Source organism: Apis cerana, linkage group LG7, assembly GCF_029169275.1.
Source record: "Apis cerana isolate GH-2021 linkage group LG7, AcerK_1.0, whole genome shotgun sequence".
Classification (NCBI taxonomy): domain Eukaryota; kingdom Metazoa; phylum Arthropoda; class Insecta; order Hymenoptera; family Apidae; genus Apis; species Apis cerana.
In genome coordinates, this window is record NC_083858.1 from 10,064,588 (window position 1) to 10,084,908 (window position 20,321).

General features: G+C 39.7%; 1 protein-coding gene and 2 long non-coding RNA genes across 3 annotated transcripts in view; 1 reads left to right on the plus strand and 2 right to left on the minus strand.

Annotated features, from left to right (window-relative positions):
• LOC107999229 (UPF0489 protein C5orf22 homolog) overlaps positions 1–20,321 on the plus strand; it is a 761,052-nt gene that overhangs the window by 725,185 nt on the left and 15,546 nt on the right. The window lies entirely within an intron of this gene.
• The window catches only part of LOC114577724 (uncharacterized), a 162,589-nt gene that overhangs the window by 95,133 nt on the left and 47,135 nt on the right, over positions 1–20,321 (minus strand). The window lies entirely within an intron of this gene.
• Positions 13,569–18,292, minus strand: LOC133666457 (uncharacterized). Its single transcript, XR_009830629.1, has 2 exons — positions 17,292–18,292; positions 13,569–17,211 (listed from the first exon to the last, which is right to left on the minus strand). It is a non-coding gene; the product is annotated as an uncharacterized LOC133666457 (long non-coding RNA).

A 20,321-nucleotide genomic window follows, 5' to 3' on the forward strand; every position in this document is an offset into this window, starting at 1 on the left:
GCGGAAGAGACGGTTGATCGTCCGTTTTAATGCGGAGACAAATGGGTACGGTCGACCTCAATTATTGGGAAGAGAAGTCGTAGACCTCCTAAACGTTGTCTTTCTGGAAACGCGATATAATCGTGGGGCGATACCTAAACGACCCTCGAGAAGGGACCACAGCCTAATTAACGTCATCCTGACGAGAACGAATGAATGATTCGTTCCTTGTGAAAAACGTAAACAAGTTGACTTAGACCCAATTATCGAAATGGAGCATAGAATTAAGCAAAATTTAAAAAAAAAAAAAAAAAAGAAACCTCATAAAGAAGGTGACTATGATATAACGATAAACTGTTTACACGTATAAATGTATAATCATAATTTTATTAATATTAATTAATAAGTTTGAAAAAAACTTTCGTTTTGCTAGATAGAATAGAGATGGACAAGGAGTACGTAAGTAGTATATGCCATCAATCGTCAGACATTAAACACGTTTTACTTACTTATTTTTAATATACAATCTCCTATTGAAAAGTATAATTTTTCTTTCAATAATTAATAATAATTGTATAAATTAAAATAACGCTCTCACTAAAATTCATCCATTCAAACATGTATCGCATCTTCTATCACACTGATCCGAATTTAAAGGAAATATCTTTGATGGATCTTTGAAATAATCGAAATTACTAAAATGCAATGGAGAATATCCACTTGTTTTTTCCTCGTTCGAAAAATTTCAATCATTGCCTCCACGTGGTAATTCCACGCTAAACACTTAGCCGTGTCACTCTATTCGCGAAACTCGATATTTACACTCGCCACTCGTTGACGGATCGAGAAATAATTTTGTTTGTACGAGGAAGAAACGGTAGAAAAAGTTTCGCCTGTGCAAACATCGCCTCCTAAGGGACAATTAGAACGGTCCATAACACGGCAGGATATCAAGCCCCGTTGCTTCGAGCTAATGTGCTTGCGCGACTCCGATTACATTATACTACCGTCGCCACGGTGAAGGGGATGGGGTTGAAATCAGATCATAGACGCGCCACGTGTTACGGGCCGTGAATATTGCCTTCGATTATCCTCACGTTACATCGTCGTCTTTGATAGAACGAGATGTAAAATTTTTTTTTTTCTTATTTTCAATTTTGGCGGAAGAGATCCTTCACTTTTTTTGCTCGTAAGGTCCATAAATTTGTAACGGTTACGTGGCAAAGATAAGTTTCGCTCTAATTTTTATAAAATACGTGATTTTCTAAATATCGAGAATTCTACGAATTAATTATATTGTTTTAGTCGTAAATCTAATAGAAAGATGATAATAAGACGAAATTTAGACGAAATTTAAACGGAATTAAATTTCGAAATTTCGAGAGAATTATGAAAAATTGTATTTTTGTGATAACATTTCTTCTCTCTCGGAAGGGAACGGCCTTAGCTATGATCAAATATCAATGCCGTGTGAATGTGTTGGGTCATCGCCAGTAGCGGGAAGCCGTGATTACAGTACCATCCTCTGATCACAATACGAGATAGCGACAGAACTATTAGACCCCGTTTCGAGAAGAGACAATGGAATGGATCGAGAAGTACCAAGAAAAATATAGACACTGTTATTTCTCAGCTTAGATACATTGACAGCAAGCTCGTTAATGGCTTTTCTTTTTCACCTTTTTTCTATTGACCGAGTGAACTCTATTTCCTAGTGTTTTAGTAATTTTCAACAGAGATGTCAAATATCGATATTTGTATAATTTTACATTGTATTTGTGCACAAGATACATTAAATATTAAATACTCTCCTGATAAATTTTAAGCTCACATACGTTGATTAAATAAAGAAGAAGAAAATTTTTTTATTCGTTGAAAAAGAATATTGTTAAAGAGAAATCATTTCGTGAAGATTTTATGGAAATTTTTCGAGCAAGGAAGAAAGAAAAATCGTTCCGAATTTCCATCGGGACAAAAATCTAAGTGTGTATACTCGTCTGAACACCTTTAATTGAACCAATCAACCGCGGATTATCCACATTAAGCTTTGCGCCTCGTTTCGCTCCTCGTGCTGATTCTGCTCGCGTAATTTCGCGACTGCCGATGGATAATTCGATCTGCGGGAGATTTCAAGTGGAAAGAGAAGGAAATCGAAGCGAAGAGAAGACACCGAACTGTCCATTATAAAGGACAACTTTTAAAAAATCATCTACTCTAAAAACAAAACCAAAATTATACGCCACCTAAAATATCTATTGCACAGATATCTCACAATGCAATTCCACGACTCTTCATCGATCGAGCAACGACTTATTAAACGCACGTGATGATACGAAATTCCAAATGCAACCATGACTCGTAATAATTCAAAAATTCAACCCTTTATAATTATTATAACTTTCAATCGATCGTCCAACAAAAAGTTCCAAACGAACCACAAATAATCATAGCAACATCTTCGATTCGATAATTTCTCGTGGTTGGTAGACGACGATAAAACCGCAAAACAGGGTGAACGGATAGAGCAATATATTCATCGACAACGTTCCCCATCACACCGACGTATCCATGCTCGAAACACGCGATGGAACGACGTCGCGGTCCTTCAGGATTGTCTGTGGCCAAATAACCCGAAGGCATCCCAATCCTTGTGGTCGTAGGAGCGTACTGATGAACCGGAGGGAGGCCGGTTTCGGTTAATCACGCAATTTTCACCGGTTCCTATCAACCGCTTACCCTCTCGCGCCAAGGGGGTGAGAAAGTGGCTGGCCGGTTAAAGAACGAAGCAATGGCGCAGAATGGCGGTGGGCAATTGCTCGTAACTCGCTAAACCACCTCTCTCCGCCTAAACCCTCGATCCACCGACCGGCAAAACCCCGTTAAACTCGCCGGCGAGAGCGAACCCCCGACAAAACCTGGCCGACCCTTTCGCCAGGGCGACGATCTTCCTTCCTTCCTTCCTTCCTTCCTTCCTTCGAAAGGGTTGCTGAGATCTCGCCCCCTCTACGACTGGACGGTAGTGGTGCAGAGAGAGGCGAAGAATTAACCCGTTAAAATTTCAAGACCGGCAGGGAACGATTAAACAGGAAGGAAAGGATCGTGTATCGTTTAATTTTGTTTGGATTTTAATCGATCGTTTTGCGAAAATTACGAGAAAAAGAATTAATTAATATGAATTAATTATATGCATGCAAAAGTTTACTTGGTTAGGAAATAAAATATTTGAGTAGAAAATATTACGCATGAAGAAACGCAAAGATTTTATAAAAGAGTTTGAAACCTCGGTCTAGTGATAACGTGAAACAAAAATAAAATAAAAAAGTGACATCTTTTGGAAAAATTGACCGGAATGAAACTTTTCAATCTCGATAGGCCGAGAAAATATTGAAATGGAGATCCAGTGATCGTCTATTCTTGCCACGGCCAAATTGGTCGTTCCTTACTTTACGCGAACTTTTTGATAAGCTTGTCCTGGCGCGACAATCGTGAAAGAGTAAACAGCGACGTCAAAAATATCGGGGTGAAAACGGAGGAAGGATGGCATGGAATTCCGAGTTAAAAAAAAAAAAAAAGAAGAAGAAGAAAAAACGAGGAGCAGAGGCGAAAAGGAGAAAAGAGGCGAGGATGGAGATAAGAAGAAGGGAAGGAAGATGGAGGGAGGAAGAGAGGGAGGGAAAAGAGAAAGAGGAGGGTTTGGCCGGGTAGTTGGGTACTCAGAAACTCAGAGACCCTCTAACGAGCTCTTTTCTTCCCTTCCTATTTATTTCTGTTCCTTATTTAACCGACCTCCCCTCCCCTCTCCCCGACCACCTATATAATCTGTCCTTTTTCCGGCCGCCCTGTTTCCCTGCTCTCGCGAAAAATACCAAAAATCCTCTTTCTTCGTTGCAACGGCTCGTCGTCCCACCCTAAGGCGCTTCTCTCGGAGAGACCAGGAACCCTCAGGATCGAGCAAATAAAAGTGTCGGCTGTTGGAGAGAAGTAAACGGGCGAAAAAAAGAAAAAAAAAGAAAAGAAAAAGAAAAGAAGAAAGGAGAATAGAAGGAGAGGAGTAATATGTTGACGCATAATAAAACACCTTATCCGCACCCGACTTTCTCCTCTCATATTTGAATTACAGATGTCTGGAATTCCCGCCAGATACTCCGTGAACATTTTTAAAACTTGCCGCAATTTATACGAAACGAGTAAGGTTTATGATGATTGAACGGTGGACGGACGAGTTGATACGGAAATATAATAAAGAAACGTTCGAATACGAAGCGTTTATTGTATAACTTAAAATGCAATAAAGAGATTGGATAGGAGAACATTGAGAGAGAAACATTAGGATACTTTTACTTTTTAAAGTACTTTTTAAACTAAACGGTATTATATAATCGTATAAAATTCACCGTACTCCATTCATCGGAGAATAATTTCGAATCTCTATAAACTCGTGTACAAAGTATATAAACTTTAACTCAATTCTTTCCTCGAATCTTAAGTGATATTCGTTACACGTGACATAATAAATCTTGCCACGAGATTCTATCACGTAGAGAGAGAGAGAGGTAAGTAAATCGAGGCACACGGAATGACGAGGAAATCAAAGGATCGGCTCGCCCAGCGATAAAGCAACCCCCGCCGAATTATAACCGCGACAGGGGCCTTTATTAAAATTTCTTAGCAATTTCCTTCTGCGGGCTGGCGAATATCGTGGCTGGCACGTGTCCTCTAATCCGTCGAATATTTCGACTCGTGCAATTTTCCTTCCCTCCCCCACCCCTCTCTATATTCGAGGATTGATCCCACCTAACAAACGAGGCCCCCCTCCAACTCGATCGGGAATTCCCTTTCCCTTTCCCTTTCCCTTTTCTCGTTCTCTCTCTAATCCTCGTAGGAACGACCGCAGCTTGTTATTAATGAATCTCCATGCGGCCGTTCCTCGTTCGTAGGTGAAATAAAAAATGGCGCTCTCACGACTTTGCCACCCCGGTGTCGTCGAAGGGGGCGGGTGTGAGTGAGGTGAGGAGGAGGTGGAGGAAGGAAGGAAGGAAGGAAGGACGAGGGGGGAGCGGGGGTGGGGCTGGCCCCACGAATAAAAATGCCCGGTTTCTGAGTGCTGCTCAGACCGAACTGGAGTGCGGCGGTGGGAAGAATGGGGCAGGGGAGGGGGTGGACGAAATGGGGTGGTGTGCTCGAAGCGACTTGTGATCTGATCAATAAGCCGGTATAGGGGATTATTTTGCGACAGGAGCTGCGTGTCAATCCTGCTTTGGTAGATTTCTACGCGACCGATCGGGAAGAATCGCGCGGGAAAACAGCGCGATGGTGGAATCAAACGTTTTCCGGGCAAATTTAACGAGGATTTCCTGATCTTGGGTTGGATCCAATTGTTTTACGAGACGATTGTTATTTAAGTATATCGATAGATAAACATGTTCATTGTAGATTCATAATTGTATACAAAAGAAAAATTCTTTTCGGAATGTAGATAAAGAAGCATAAAATTTGATATAAATTATAATAATATTTTTGTGTGAGACTTTTTTTCCATCGTTTCTTTGTTATTATTGAATTTTTCGTAATTAAAGTTGACAAATATCAAAAAATAATTATTCAACTTTTTTCGCGGAACAGTCGCTCTCTTCGCATCGCAATATTTTCGATACATCTCTATATTGTTTCCAATTTTTTTTTTTTTCTTCCTTCTACGTAGAAAGTAATTTCATGAAAAACGGACAAAGCACGGTATGTCGTCTAGCTAGACGCAAAAGTTCTCGCAAAATATTCCCCGCCACCCCGTGAAGAACCGTTCTACTCGGACGGTTTCATAATTTCCCGCGTAACCGTGTCCGTTTCAAAGGAACCACGCATCCAACGATGAAATTACTTGCTTTGTCAGCCGAAATTCCCAGCCTCGAAAATTTATATATATTCCTCCTTCTATACTCTCTGGATGAAATTGCGCTACAATTTCTGTAGATACCCACTTTCGAAATCAGTATATGATAAGTCTCCCTCGCGATTTTCAACTTCGTTCCAAGCGTTTGAAAGTTCATAACTTGAAACGTACAAAAGTATCGTCGAAATTACTCGATCCGATAATAAAACGTGAGAAATAAGAAAGAACGTATATTTATATATGCTCTTTGGAATGATTCTTAATTAAAAATCAATATTAAAAAGCAATGTTATTTCGTAATACTCGTACGCTATTTAAAAACTATCTCACAACAAATACATGGCAAACGAGAAAATCGAACTCATAATTTCCCGCCAGTTTTTCCAGAAATAATCGTTAAAAGAAAAGAAGATCCCAAAAAACGATTCCAATCGGGGAGAAACGCGTCCAAAGAGGAAAGAAAGAGCACCCGTTTTGCATTATCATCCAATCGTCGCGTCTCCTTTCGAGGATTCGACCCGGAGAAAATCGAGTGTGGGGTGGTATAGTAGAAGCCTCGTTTCCTCCCTGAATCCCTGGAAAGCTGAAGCTCCTTAAATCCATCGGTCTAGGTTTGTTTGGACGCGTTTCCCTGCGATCAACCCCCTTCCTCGCCCATCCTCTCCAAAGACGAGAAAGACGCAAGGAGGATCCTGGCAGAGATGGATCAGGGTATTATAGGAATTGGATTGTAAAAGCGCTATACCTCTGATGACAAGTGCGGAACGAAAACATTTGTCGTTCGAGAGAGAGCCGGATTTGTTTGTGCTTGCTGGCTCCGCGCGCGGATTGCTTTCGCGCCGAGCAACTGTAGACTGTAAAAATAGAAGGATTCAGAAATATACACGTGTGTGTACCGTATGCGTATTACCGTATGGACGACGCGGATACGTGATACGTGAAAAATTCGAAGATTGTTTGCTCGATCGAGACACGATTGCTTTTTGTTCCGATCGTTGTTTCTTTTCCTCGTTCAATCGTTATTTCTGCATCAATCCGAAAGAAAAGATATCTCATACTCATTGACGATTTTTCTCAAGCAATACACGTGCAAATAAAGCAATTCAACGTCCACCTTCACGAAAAGATGATCTAATCCACGATACCAATAATCAAATCGATCAAAGATCATTAACGTAATTCGTAATGTTAACTACCCAACGTGTCAATTATCGCAACAAATTCGTTCGAAAAAAAATTCAATTCGCCAACCCCTCCACCCTTGCAAATTTATATGGCACGACGCCTACACGATATCTCTCCGCGACACTCTTTTCATAAATCTAGCAAGCAATTCGTATTATTTCTAGTAAAGGAACTTGGAATTCATTACTAACGAGATCTACGAGAGACGCGAGGATCAAGAAAGGGAGGGGAGGAGGGCGAGTAATCGTCAAAAGGGAAACGGCGGAAGGGAGCGCGGTGGATGGTAGATGGGAAAGGAAGGCAGAAGCTTGAGAAAAGCGACACAGAGATAATTTACCAAGAGAAAAATATCACATTGTGTTTTGCGCGGGTGTATTATTATATCCAAGCCGAGTATTATCCGCCGAGATGAGGACGACGGAGGACGACGGAGTGGAGGAACTGATACAGAAGGATGTAGTCGAGGAGGAGGGTGGTTGGAAAGAGAACGTTGCGAAAAGAAACGGAGAAAGAACTTGGCTTGGCTTTGTGCTGTGCACAATAATCAGAGAGAGAGAGAACACTCCGCCGCCTGTGACTCTTTCTCCCCGCTGCCGTTGATCATTTCTTCCTCGCTGCCGGGATATCCTTCCAATCCTGCCAACCCCCTCTCTCTACTCCCCCTCCCCCCTTCCTCGTCGTTGCAACTCGATGAGAGCAGGAGACACACGCCCTTCTAGGAGAGCGACGATCGAGTGAAGAAGTAATTTATGCCTGGAGAGATATTAGAAAAATGTCGGGCGCAGTGAGCCTTTTGTCGTTTCGTGCGCGTCTTACAATTTTTGATAGCTCCTGATGGAAATGAGTAAATATGGATTCTTTTTTGCATTAAAATAATTATAAAGGAAGAATGGTATTTATAATTTCCCCCCCCTTTTTTTTTTTAAATATGTACGTCTTTCTTTTTCTTCTATCTCAGACTGGACAAACAATTTCTATTTAAATATAATAGAAATTGAAGTGTGTTACCAATTAAAATGATAGATTTATCGATTAATTGATATGAATTATGGAGACGCGAATTATAAAAGGTGTAAGAAATGTGTTTTCTTAACAAATATATAACTCTCTCCCCAAAAAAAATTTCTTATTTCTTCCAATGAAAATACGAAGGAAAAATAAAAACAAACAAATAAATAAATACTCGAACTCGGACGATACAGAGAAAACACAATCTGCACGATATTTTTATTTCTCCCGCCGATACTTCGTATCGGTTCAAGCGCTGAAATATTCGTTACACGCACACACACACACACACACGGTCGATCTCTCGAAATATAATAGAAGGCCGGAGCAATCGTGGATCGAGCGATACCCCGGCGAAAAAATCAGAAATAGAAGGTGTGTGGGTAGGGCAACGATGATGTCGCGGATCCTACCCAACACGCGGGGAACGAGTATCGCGAATGGATTATTGAAGCGAAAGCTGGGGAAGAAGAAGAAGGGGGGAGGGGATCGAGGGAGTGGAACATCAGAATAAACGTAACAGCAGACGAAGCATCGTTATAGCATCGTTATATTAAAACATAGCAATAAGTAAGGTTCCCTCCCGTCTGTTCTCTGCCTTCGATGTCAAGCCCCACCCCTCGAGCCACCCTCTTGTCCCGTGTGCTCGTGGGATTTTTTTTCATTTCTTGGGATGAAGAAAGCTCGTAGAACGTTGCTCGTAGAACAAAAGAAGATATGAAATATTCTAAATTCTTAGTTCGACTCATAACCGATGCAAGGAAGATTGAATTTCGTGAAATTAAATGTTATATGTATATATATCGTATTTTGATTATTATTAATTGAAAGTGTTGGGAGAAGAAAAGAATTAACAGAATTCAAAGATTTTTGCGTATATAAAGAATATTATCGCTTATTTGTTGTAATAATGATAATAATTAAAAAATTAAGACTTTACAGAAAGGAATCATAAATGTTTTTTCATATTGGAATATTATAATAGTGAAGGTTTTTTTTCTATCTATAAAATTACACGAGTATAATTTCTCATTAAGTGAAATAACGATTAAGATTCGCGATTAGAAATTAATATCTTTATTTGATTGACATTTATGTGATAAAAATATACCCAAATTTAATACAGCACAATAATAATAAATTAAATTCAAACGATAAATTTTTAACAGAGTCACAATTTTCATATTTCAAGAATAGAGAATAATTCGCAAATCTTAACATTTTTTCCTCCTCTCAGAATCACGAGAATATCTCATTAAGAATAACTGTACGCGTATCCGCAAAAAGTGAGAACATAATTTTTCCTCTTCCCCTTTTTTTTTTCTTCTTCTCCTCTTTAAATATAATGTACGCAGTTCAAATATAACGATTTTCCCGCGACCGTGTTTGCGAAAAGGAACTCTCCAATTTGCGCGAAACTCGTCCTCTCCTCGTTACCTCATCTAGTCGTTTTATCGCGCTTTTAAAAAATTTACTCAAAACTTTCGTATCGAAAGAGAGGAGAGGGGAAAAAAAAACGGTCCACCATCTACTGGTGTCGCATTTCTCGCTCCAATAAATATTTCTACATGAATTCCACCCGCCGCGCGAGAAAAAAATCGCGTTACTTTGTCACCAGTTTATCAGGCAACTTATTCCGTGACGTTCCACAGTATGATTCGTTCCAGTAGTATTTTGTTTTTACAGAACAAAATTTAAACGCGTAATTTTTATACTCGTCGCGCGAGAAAAGAGACAAATTTACATATTTGCGCGTATCGAACGATGATGATGCGAATGATTTCTGAAAGGAATCTTTTAATTTGCGCCAACTTTTGCTCGTTCATTTGCTCGTTCGTTCGATTTACTTTCTTTCTTTCTTTTTTTTTTTTTTTTTTTTTACAAACCGAGTTCTACGGATAACTGCTCATCTGAACTCGTCAAAATAGTTTTGGAATGAATAAAAACTACGTTAATTAAATGCAACATTGTTTTTTTAATGATTATCCCGTGATGAAACGAAAGCAAAAACTTTCTTGGAAAGTTGCAAATTTGTGTATCGTTTAATATTGAAGTTCCACCCCTAAATTAAAAGTGTTATGAAAAAGTTTCTAATTATATTTTTCCATCAATAAAGGCAACATTAATTTTAATCAAAAATCATCTGAACTTGTTATTTTTATGATTATTTCTATCGTAACAATGTGCAAAAAATTTGTTAAAAATAGTCGTAATATTTTAAAAAATACACCTTAAACGATTATTTTTTTCAACCAAATACTTTTCAACTAATCTTTTCAACCATTCTATTTTCTCATTCTATATTCTCCTTTATAACGTAAACAAAAAATTGAAATTTCTTTTTCATTTTACGTCAAATCGATTTGATATTCTCACATATATTATGTCACAATATTTTGTCGAAAATAGTAGATGCTAACTCAATAAATATTCCCAAAAATAAATCCAAAATTCATAATTTTGTCAATTATTATCGAATATCGCAAGCCATCGGACAACACAATGCTAATAGAAAAAAGGGAAAAAATGGCATAAACCATAAACCAATTTATTCCTTAACACATTTTTTCAGAAAGAAGGAAAAGTTTCGAAATTTATGGGGAAACGCGGCAAATCATCCGCGAAGAAAAGAGGAAGAAAGGAAGGCGAGATTCGGTAGGAAATGAGGACGGTTGAATGGCACGGTGAAACCTGTTAACTCAGGTCAGGGACTAATTACTTGATTACGTAATTGCCTTCCCTCTCCGACAATCACCCTCCCACAGCCCGTCGCGGCTGGTAAACCCCCCGCTGATTCACCCCTAGCTGCGTGATCCTCACCCTGAACATCTTCCTGCAAGGAAAGAACCCTTTTAACTCGAATTAATTCCTTCGACCACGAATTCTTAAGCGTCCATTAACGTGCGCACGACTACCTTATCGATCGAATCAACCAGATATTTAACGGAAAAGAAAATGAAAAATCAAAAGTATCGAATTACAAAGAAGCGTGAATTACAGGAGAGGCGTGAAAATGGAAGAGAACAAGGTGGAAAAAGTTAGACGCGTAAAATATTGAAAGTTAAAAAATTTCTGATCCGGACGAAAAATTGTTGAAATTACAATTTTCTCGAAATCTATCGTGAAATCTGTTCAAATAGAGAGGAATATATAAATGAATGAGCCAACAACTCGGAAATCGAAAATGGAAGGAGCATTTCGAATTTCACGCGCCATCAATTTCTCGTGCCGGTAGGAACAACGGAACGGAGGAAACCGAAAGCATAACGTAAAGCAGCGAGAAACAAAGCTGAAGGGTTGTGCCAAGACGAGAAAAACGAAGAACGCGAGAAAGTGGTTAAATTACGTTTGTACACTTAAAAAAAAAAAAAACAAGTAAAAGAAGAAGAAAAAGAATAAATAGTCTGAATCGACGTGCAAACTTCTTCTTCTTTTCTCTATTTACCTCGTTCGCATATCTCACAAACAATAGTTTAGAGATTAGAAAGAAATTAATATTTATAACCTTTTTTTATTTTCTACTTGATTTATAGCAACAGCAAAAATAAAAATCACAATTATATCTTCTTTCTTCCTCTTTCTTATTCGCACAGACGATAATATAAGGGATAGTATTTATACATAATCAATTTTCTATTAGATTTTAATCGTAGCAATAACAGTAGAAAATAAAGAAGAACTATCCTGCCTTCTTCTTTTCCTCTTTCTGCCAGCTCGTATAACGAATATTTTATTTATACATGGAAGAAAAAGAAGAAAATAAAAACCATAGTTTCGTATACAAGTAAGAAATAATATTTGTACACAACAAATTCGTAAGAATAAACGCAGAAAAAGAAATGATCTGAATCGAGCGAATGCAGGCGAACATCGCAACCCTTGTCTCGTTCCTTCTGTCATACTCTCTCCATACTCCTCGCGTAGACGGTGGCCCACGTAAGAGGGAGTATTTATACATAACCAACTTTCTACGGGGTTTGTCGTAGCGGTGGCACCACGAAAGGAGGGGAATTCCGAGGGTGCTATGGGGGTGTGTTGCTCTATCTAACGTCGCTCATGGAGCTCGTTAGCGTTGCCCGTGGCAACACCCTTACTTCGCAGACCCGCACCCCCAAGCACCAAACCACCCCTCGTCTTGCAACTGGCCTATGGGGTGGGGTACGGTGGAAAAGAAGAGAGAGGAAAAAAAAGGCGATGTCGGGCGCATGCGTGCTCGTTTCACCGTTCGCCATCGCGTCATGTGTGCGCGATTCTGTGTGTGCGAACGAGGGAGAAGAGAGAGAGAAAGAGAGAGAGAGGGAGAGGTATGGCACAAAGAAAAATTCGGGGGTGTCTAGAGAAGAGAAGAAGGATTGGAAACGGGCGAAACGATTGTTTAACGAGCCCCTTCGGGCTGAACGCGTCGCACTTCCTCAGACTTGCTTGCTTCGTTTCTTGTCGAACGCGGTAAGCCGAAGAATGTTTCATGCAGGATAATGAATCGTTTGGCATATACAATGGATGTAATCGTGGGTGAGGTACAACTTCGGAAGCAAAAATTTGATTTTCTCGTATATTATTTTAAGTATTCTTATAATTATCCAATTCGAAGTTGTAGTATAGGTTTTTATTATCTTGTTCTGTGGATTTTCGAATTAATAGAATTAATAGGCTTGTTAGAGTTGGAAATTTCATTTTCGAGTTTCGAAAAAATACAAAATGACGAGTTGATGATGGAAAATTGTGAATTGAAGATGAAAGACATCAAGAGACATGTTCCTCCTCCAGAAAGCGAACATTCCTTATCTCCTCCGTAAATTAAGTCTCGATCTTCTAAAGGAAAAGTATTTCGATTCGAATGGATCCTTTCTCCGTGTCCATCGCCGATTCGAACAAAGTAGTTCGACGAGTGGCGAACATTGGAATTAATAACAAAGTAATTCTTTATTACGCCGAACCACGATAAGACCGTGGCGGTATTAATAATGGCATTCGGTGCTCCTGCACCGCAGTGGATTTCATTAAAAAGCGGCCAAGCGGGTGGAGACAGAAATCGAGGAGAACGAAGGGCGGAGAATGGAATGAGACCGGGAATGATAAGGATAGATAGAGGTGGAGGGACGGATGGAGAAAGGATGGAGAGAGGCGAAACGGGAGAAAGTAAATGAGAATATGAAGAGGAAGAAGGAAAAAAAGTGGAGGAATAAAAACGGAAAAGAGACGGAGGAGTGGAGGCCAAGGGAACCGCTGCGTAAGCCCTGGCCAGATCCGCTTAGGGGATGTAATTAAAATCGGAAAAATGTGTTTAATGAATATTCATTTGTGCCTCGATCTGCTGATATTAAACGGGCTTGGCCCGACTCGCTTCGAATATTGCCATCCGCCCCTGTGCCGACGGCACGCGGCCGATTAAAAGAAAGACGAAAAACGAGAGAGGGGGAGGAGGAGGAGGAGGAGGAGGAGGTAGAGGAGAAGAGGAAAGGAGAAGAGGAAGAGGAGGCGGTGGAAGTCGGTAGGCGGCTGCGGCTGATCCGAAACCAACTGGTCATTCTTTCCTTTTTTTTTCTTCTTTCCTCTTCCTCTTCTTTCTTTCTTTCTTTCTTTCTTTCTTTCTTTTTTTTCTTTCTTCTTTTTTACCTCTTCCCTTTTTTCCACGAGTATTTTATCGCGGTCCACGATATTTTTGCGCGGTCTGAAAAATCTATCGGGTAGCCGAGGAAATATGGCACACGCCACCGGATGCAACGCGATAAAAATTCACGAAGCTTGAAAAACGAGGCTCGCGCGCGATTTCGCGCGTTTATGCTCGTGGATAACTGCGTTATCTCGCGTTTTGCGAGATTTATGCTCCGGGAGGGGATATCAAAATAATTGGATACCGCGAGAATTTGTTATCTATAAACAGCCCTTGAACGTTTCCATTCCTCCTCCCTCCCTCCCTCTCTCTTTCTCTCTCTTTCTCTCTCCGATAATATCGAGGATCATTTTTTTCTGTCGTGTAATTTATTTTTACAAGTCGAATTGATTCCTCGGCCACATTTGCCCGAAAAATCGACGATATAAATCGGATTGGGAAATTGCAAAATTCGCAATGGAACGCGATAATACGAATCGATACCTGGTTAAATATCGTGCCGTTCAATTATCGAATGGGCGAGAGAAAAACGAGCGATGTTCGTAAATAATCGGAATCTCCGGCGAGATACATAGGATTCTCCGTGATTTAGGGATTGAAGATTCGAAAGTTCGATTTCTCAAAATCTCATTTCTCAGATTTTAATATTCGCTGCTCTCCCAAGTAACCCCCGGACCGGGAGACAAAGAGGAGTTGTTTCTTTGATCTTCCCGCCGATGCGGAACTGAACATTCGACGGAGTAAGCTTTGAGCCGACTTTGAGATTCCAATCATATCCCAGACTCCTGGATATATATACATATTGGAATTATACGAAAATACCTTACGTCCATCGAATCGAGCACTCGCAATATCATTTTTAGCACGTTAAAAAAACTTCGAAGGAATTTAGAATTTTCTCTTTGAAATAAGACGGCTAATTTTTTTGCTTATATCGCAAATATCGAAAGGAAAGATACTCGAGAGAAAAAATTCAATTTGATAGAGAAAAAAAATAAAGATCCTTCAATTTTTATTACAGGAATTTCTTTTGAATATCGAAGAAAGGAAAGAAAAAAAAGACATTCAAGAGAAAAATTTTCCTAGAGAAAAATTGTCTCTAATCTTTTTAAAGGCGAGAAAAAGATATTATGCGAGAAGAAGGTCTCACGTACAGATCACCCACAGGTTTCCTTCTTGCGTTGTTGCCCTTTCTATTCGTCGTTTCATTTTAGGGGAGATGCGATTTCGAGCGCATAAATCGCCAGCAGCCAGGAACAGAAAACATTCTCGGCCACCTTCTCTTCTTTATCGTACTCCTCTTCGCCGCCCGCTCTTCTTCGTCTTCTTCGAGGGTTCTGCCTACCCTTGCCCCGCTTTTTCTTGCCCAGAGGGTGCTAGAGGCGCAGAGGTGGGCGAAACTTTCGAACGAATTTGCATGTCGCTCTCCTAACGATTTCCTTCTTTCCGAGGAGAGAACTCGGCCTTCATCTCGTTCATCGATAAAAGAAATGACGTTGAATAAGGTATCCCCCGTTCCCTCCCCCTATTTCTGTGCGAGATATTCGCGATAACGTGACGGGATTCGCCCCCAAATATATATTTTCGAGGAGGGCTCATCTTGATACGAAGATTGGTCCTCTCTTCCTCCACGTTCCAGACCACGAGGTACAACGATACTTTTTAACAAGGATGCGAGGACCCGGTGCAATCTCCTGAATATTCACGAGCAAGATTGCGAGAGAGGTGAAAATGAAATATCTGCCAATTTTTAAAAATATATATCACGCGAAAAATGTTAAAACAATGAGAAACGATAAAAGATCTATAAAACTTTTATGGGATAGTATCGAAGAATTATTATTATTGTTTGCAACAAACAGTATTGAAATATTATTATTTAATAATAGAACGTATAAGATTACGATTTTCGGATAGATCAAAATTTAACTATTATCTTACTGCACATCATCATCAATGCATCTTCTCTGATCGAGTAAATTCAACAAAGTCCTCAACTACGCTTCACATGTTTACGTTTCTCTCTTAAAACTTGTGTCATTAAATTTTTCCACCAGCGACAAATCAAATCAAACACGACAACGTTAAACAACAACAGCAACTGTAACCACGGTTAAACCGCATCGACAATCTCACAGCTTGTTGACAGAGGGAGTCACAGTACTTATAGATACCATTTACGTTTCCTCTTTTTCTTTTTTTCTTTTTCCTTTTTTTTTCTTTTTTTTTTTTCCCCTCTTCCTTTCGACCGACAGCCCCTCTGGATCCCCTCTAGGTGCGTTTATCTTCCATACCCTATTGATCCGTAAGTGATGGTGCTCCGGAAGGTGGAGGGTGTCCCCTGACGGGGGTGGATTGGTTCCAGGGCTGGGTAAGGGCGGTAGGTGGTTTTCACCGTGAAGGGAACGAGGAGGTCGAACTCGTACTCGTACGATTAGATCGGGAAAAAGAGAGAGGGGGAGGAGAGAAAGAAGATGAGATAAAGAGAAAGAGAGAGGGATCTAAAAAACGGGCTCGCGGAATGAAATAATAATATTAAGATGGATAGGGGCGAGGGTGCAAGTTCTTCTGTAGGTGACGAGAAAAGGAGAGGGCGAGAGGGGATGGGTGACAGAGGCTGACAGTGACGCAAGAAGCTTTTTCATCATTTTCAAACCGCCCTGGTCTAACCTCACCCTTGAAACGGTCCCAAGCAAATCCATACGCGGCTCTGCTTTCTCTCTTTTCCCTCCCTCTCCTTCCTTTCCTTTCCTCCCCTTCTTTCTCTCGAGACGTGCTCCCTATATCGCGAGGGATGAAAGCCCGGCTAACCAGGTAGACTCGTTTCACCCCGCGCAACTCGCGTGTTTAATATCGACGTTGTTTTTTACGCGACCCTGCGTTTTCCATCCACACAACGCGAGTATAACAAAAATATTAGTCGAACGATTCAATCGCGATTATTTTTTTTTCTTTCTTTCTTTCTCTCTCTCTTTCGTTGCTCGTTAATAAATGAAATACGAAACGGAAGGAATTGATCTCGAATTTTAATATGAGGAATAATCTTTCGTGGATATTCTCGTTCTGGTTTTCCTTATTTTTCCGTTTTATAAATTGCAATGGTGATAATATCGTAATGGATGTTTTTTTTTTTTTAAATACGATATTTTTGTGCGAAATGAAATCATATTGTATCGTATTGAAATATTCTCTATTTAAGGATACCAAGTGTTCGTTTTCCATACACGAATCGTTTGTTTTCATCGTTGATAAAACAAATTTTAATATCGAATAAGAATATTTACGATTATGCCTCGATATTTTTCTATTTTACCTCTAAATTGTAATCGTATTATGTTGATTAGATTTGAAATACAATATTTTTGTCGCGCGTAAAACGAAACACCACGTTCGAAATGTTCTCTACTTAAGGACACAAACTTCTTGAAGCGTCTGACCACCCTCCACAGCCCTGCGCCCTACAAACAGGGGTGGAGATGACGAAGTGCCCCAATGCTCCAGATCCCCGTAACATGGCCATCGACGCGACAGCGGCCATCTTTGCAAATAACAAACACATCGAACATTTCTCAATCTCGATGACTGATAAACACGTTTTTTTTAAATTACTCCTTTCACCTTTTCCTTCTTCTTTTCCTTTTCTTTTTTTTTTCTTCTACTTCACGTATTATTATATAAAATTCTCTCGAACAATTTTATATACGTTACAAAAATGTTTCACACTCGATGAAAAAGTTGTGTATTCTTTATTTTCACGACGATTAAGAGGGAACAGGTTTACCGAACGCGAGTTGCTCGAAAACTGGTCGCTCGAGGCCCAACCTCGTGGAACCATTGGACCAGACTCGCAAATCTAACGAGAGGGGGTAAGATCATTCCGGTTCTCGATTCTCAAGATCCCACGAATCTTGATTCCTTTCCGGCCCGTGTCCTTGTACGGACCACGTGGAGTCGCGCAAAAACTCCTTTGTGAACACTGGATAAAACCTACGACTCGGTAAAAGAAAGAAAAAAAAAAGCTCCATATTCATCCCTCGCCTACCATTCACTTTTACCCTTGTAATCTTATTTTGTTTAAACAATGAAAAGGAAATCGTGTCGAAGATTTTTTTGCAGAAATATTCCGATTGTTCCTTTGTTACAGAGTAGTAGATCTTTTCTAATTTCTATTGGATCTTCTTGGAACTTCCACTATTCTATTTCTCGAAAACGTCATTGATTCATTTGCAAAACAATTTTTGTATGCCTCGCAAAATAATCCGATATTTAACGCGGGATCCTAAAAAAATAATCTATCGACGATCGGGTTATCTTAATGTCGAGAAAATACAAAAAAATCGAAACTTTAGATCTCAATCTCAATTTCAACAACTCGAAACAACATCATCAACTTTCTCACTCGTTCCCACAGACCGTCCATCTATTATTTCTCGACCCTTCCCTTTTAACTTATTAATTAGATCCTCCTTTTCCGATTAATTCTCACAGGAACTTCACTCAGACAATTCCCTCCATGACTCGCGGATCGAATGCATGGCACACGAAGCAAGGAAAGCTTCCGTTTCCGTACGCAACGAGGATCGCCACGTTATCTGGCGGAGAGGATCGCGTGTAAAGAGACAAAAGGAGCGCGAGGCGAAGAAACGGGCGGAAACGCTTCTCGAATACGCGGCGGATGACTGAAAGTATTGGAGCAGGTTTGAGAGCGTAAAGGGCCCCCACCGGGCCCCTTCTCCCCACCTCCTCGCAACGCTAGGACGCGAGGGCCCTTCGGATCCATGCCCAGTTTTTATCGCGCCGCTTTGTTCTAGTCCCACGGCGCGACCCTTTGCCCATACACATCGCATCACAATGTGTCGTTTTTTCTTGTTCCGGGGCCGGTTCGCGTAATAGGCCCTTTGCACGGCCACCTTCAGCCCTCCTTCTCTTCCAGGGACGTGATTCAAGGGGCGCATCTGCCGTCTCCGTTCGTTTTAATCTTCGCGTCGCGATTTCGACAAGATCGGATCGATATCGATCGTTGTTGCTTTTGCAACTCTTTGCTTGAGGTTGTGAGTCAATGATCGGGGTATGATAGAATTCAATGTTTAATTGAATAAGTTTGTTAAGAATGTTTTGATTCGGAGAATTAAAGGAAAATGATTTATTTTAATTTCAATTTGTTCGTATAGTATTGGTTCAAAAAACAATGGCGTAAAAATTTATGAGAAATTTACTTGAATAATTGAATGTATTATTTGTGAGCTGGATTAATTTCAAAAATATTTGTGTAATTGCTCATATAAATAATGTTGTAACTATTGGTACTAAGTATTGTAATTTTATTTATTAATTATTTATTAATATATATTATGTAATTAATCTTGACACATGTACTTTAAACTATTAAATTAAGAACTGAAGTCCATATCCATATCTATAATATTTTCATCGAAATTATCAAGTTGTAAATTAGGCGAAAATTTCTCATAAAGCCTCGATTAACCAAAAATCAGCTACGTCCCTGAATATTCTTTATTACATTTGCATACCCATGCCTGAGAATCTAGACCCATCTACGAAAGAAGAACGGAAGACGTGCCCCTTCGTACAAATTATACTAGTTCCCCTTCCTCTACTTTCTCGTTATTTTTCTTCCTTTCTTTTCCTTCTTTTTTCTTTTTTTTTTTTCCATGACTCACACGGATACGCATACGAGCATCGTTTTTCATATGCGGGCCGGTTAATTCGTGCGAGATCACGTCGCCATCCGATGATCTACTATATATCGAATAAACACGAGGGTGGAAAGACGCGTTACGGAATATCTTGAATACCCTCTGTTCCATATTTTTTCTTTTTTTTCTTTATAGTTGACATAGTTTTAAATCTTTCTTTCGATTGAATAAGCGTACGATTATATAAGTCTTAATTATATAATAAATTATCACGTAAAAAAGTATATTTTCATTGTCAACTGAATATTTATCATATATAATTTTCTAAACACCATCACAAGGAAGATTTTCAAAAATTCATAACTAACCAAAAAAATATGTGCATAATATACGAAGCAAGAGGAATCTTTTGAAACTCTAGAAAATAATCCACTGATGAAAAATTATAACTCAAGTATATCTATTTATCGGGCACCGAAGCAAAAAAGTAAAAAATCGTTTTGCATAATATCAGACTTACAAAGCGGGATATTTACGATGAAAGTCTCGTACAGGTGATGCAATTCAGGGAACACGTTACGTCGACGTAACGTCGTTAACTTAATAATTGACCGTAACTACTCGCCTCGGCCGCGAAAATTCCGAGAGGCAGGGTTGAATGAAAAGAAAAAGAAGGAAGGAAGGAAAGAGAAAAAAAGGGAAGAGAATTAAAATAAAAGAGAGAGAGAGAGAGAGAAGAGAATAAGATAACAAAGAGAGCAAAGGAAAAGGAAAAAAAAGAAGAGAAGGAACTATTAACCGATGGTCAGCCGTTTTTAGGAACTTACGTTTTTCCCCAGAGGCGGTGCGGCGGGATATTTAGCATATTAAAGAAACCACCCGCGGGGCGGCCGGTTCCGTGGAGTATTCATTTAGAAACGAGTTCGAGGATGCAGCTTTCGAGCGCGCAAAAAAAAAGAGAAAAGTAAGTTAATTGGCCGAGCCGAATCGA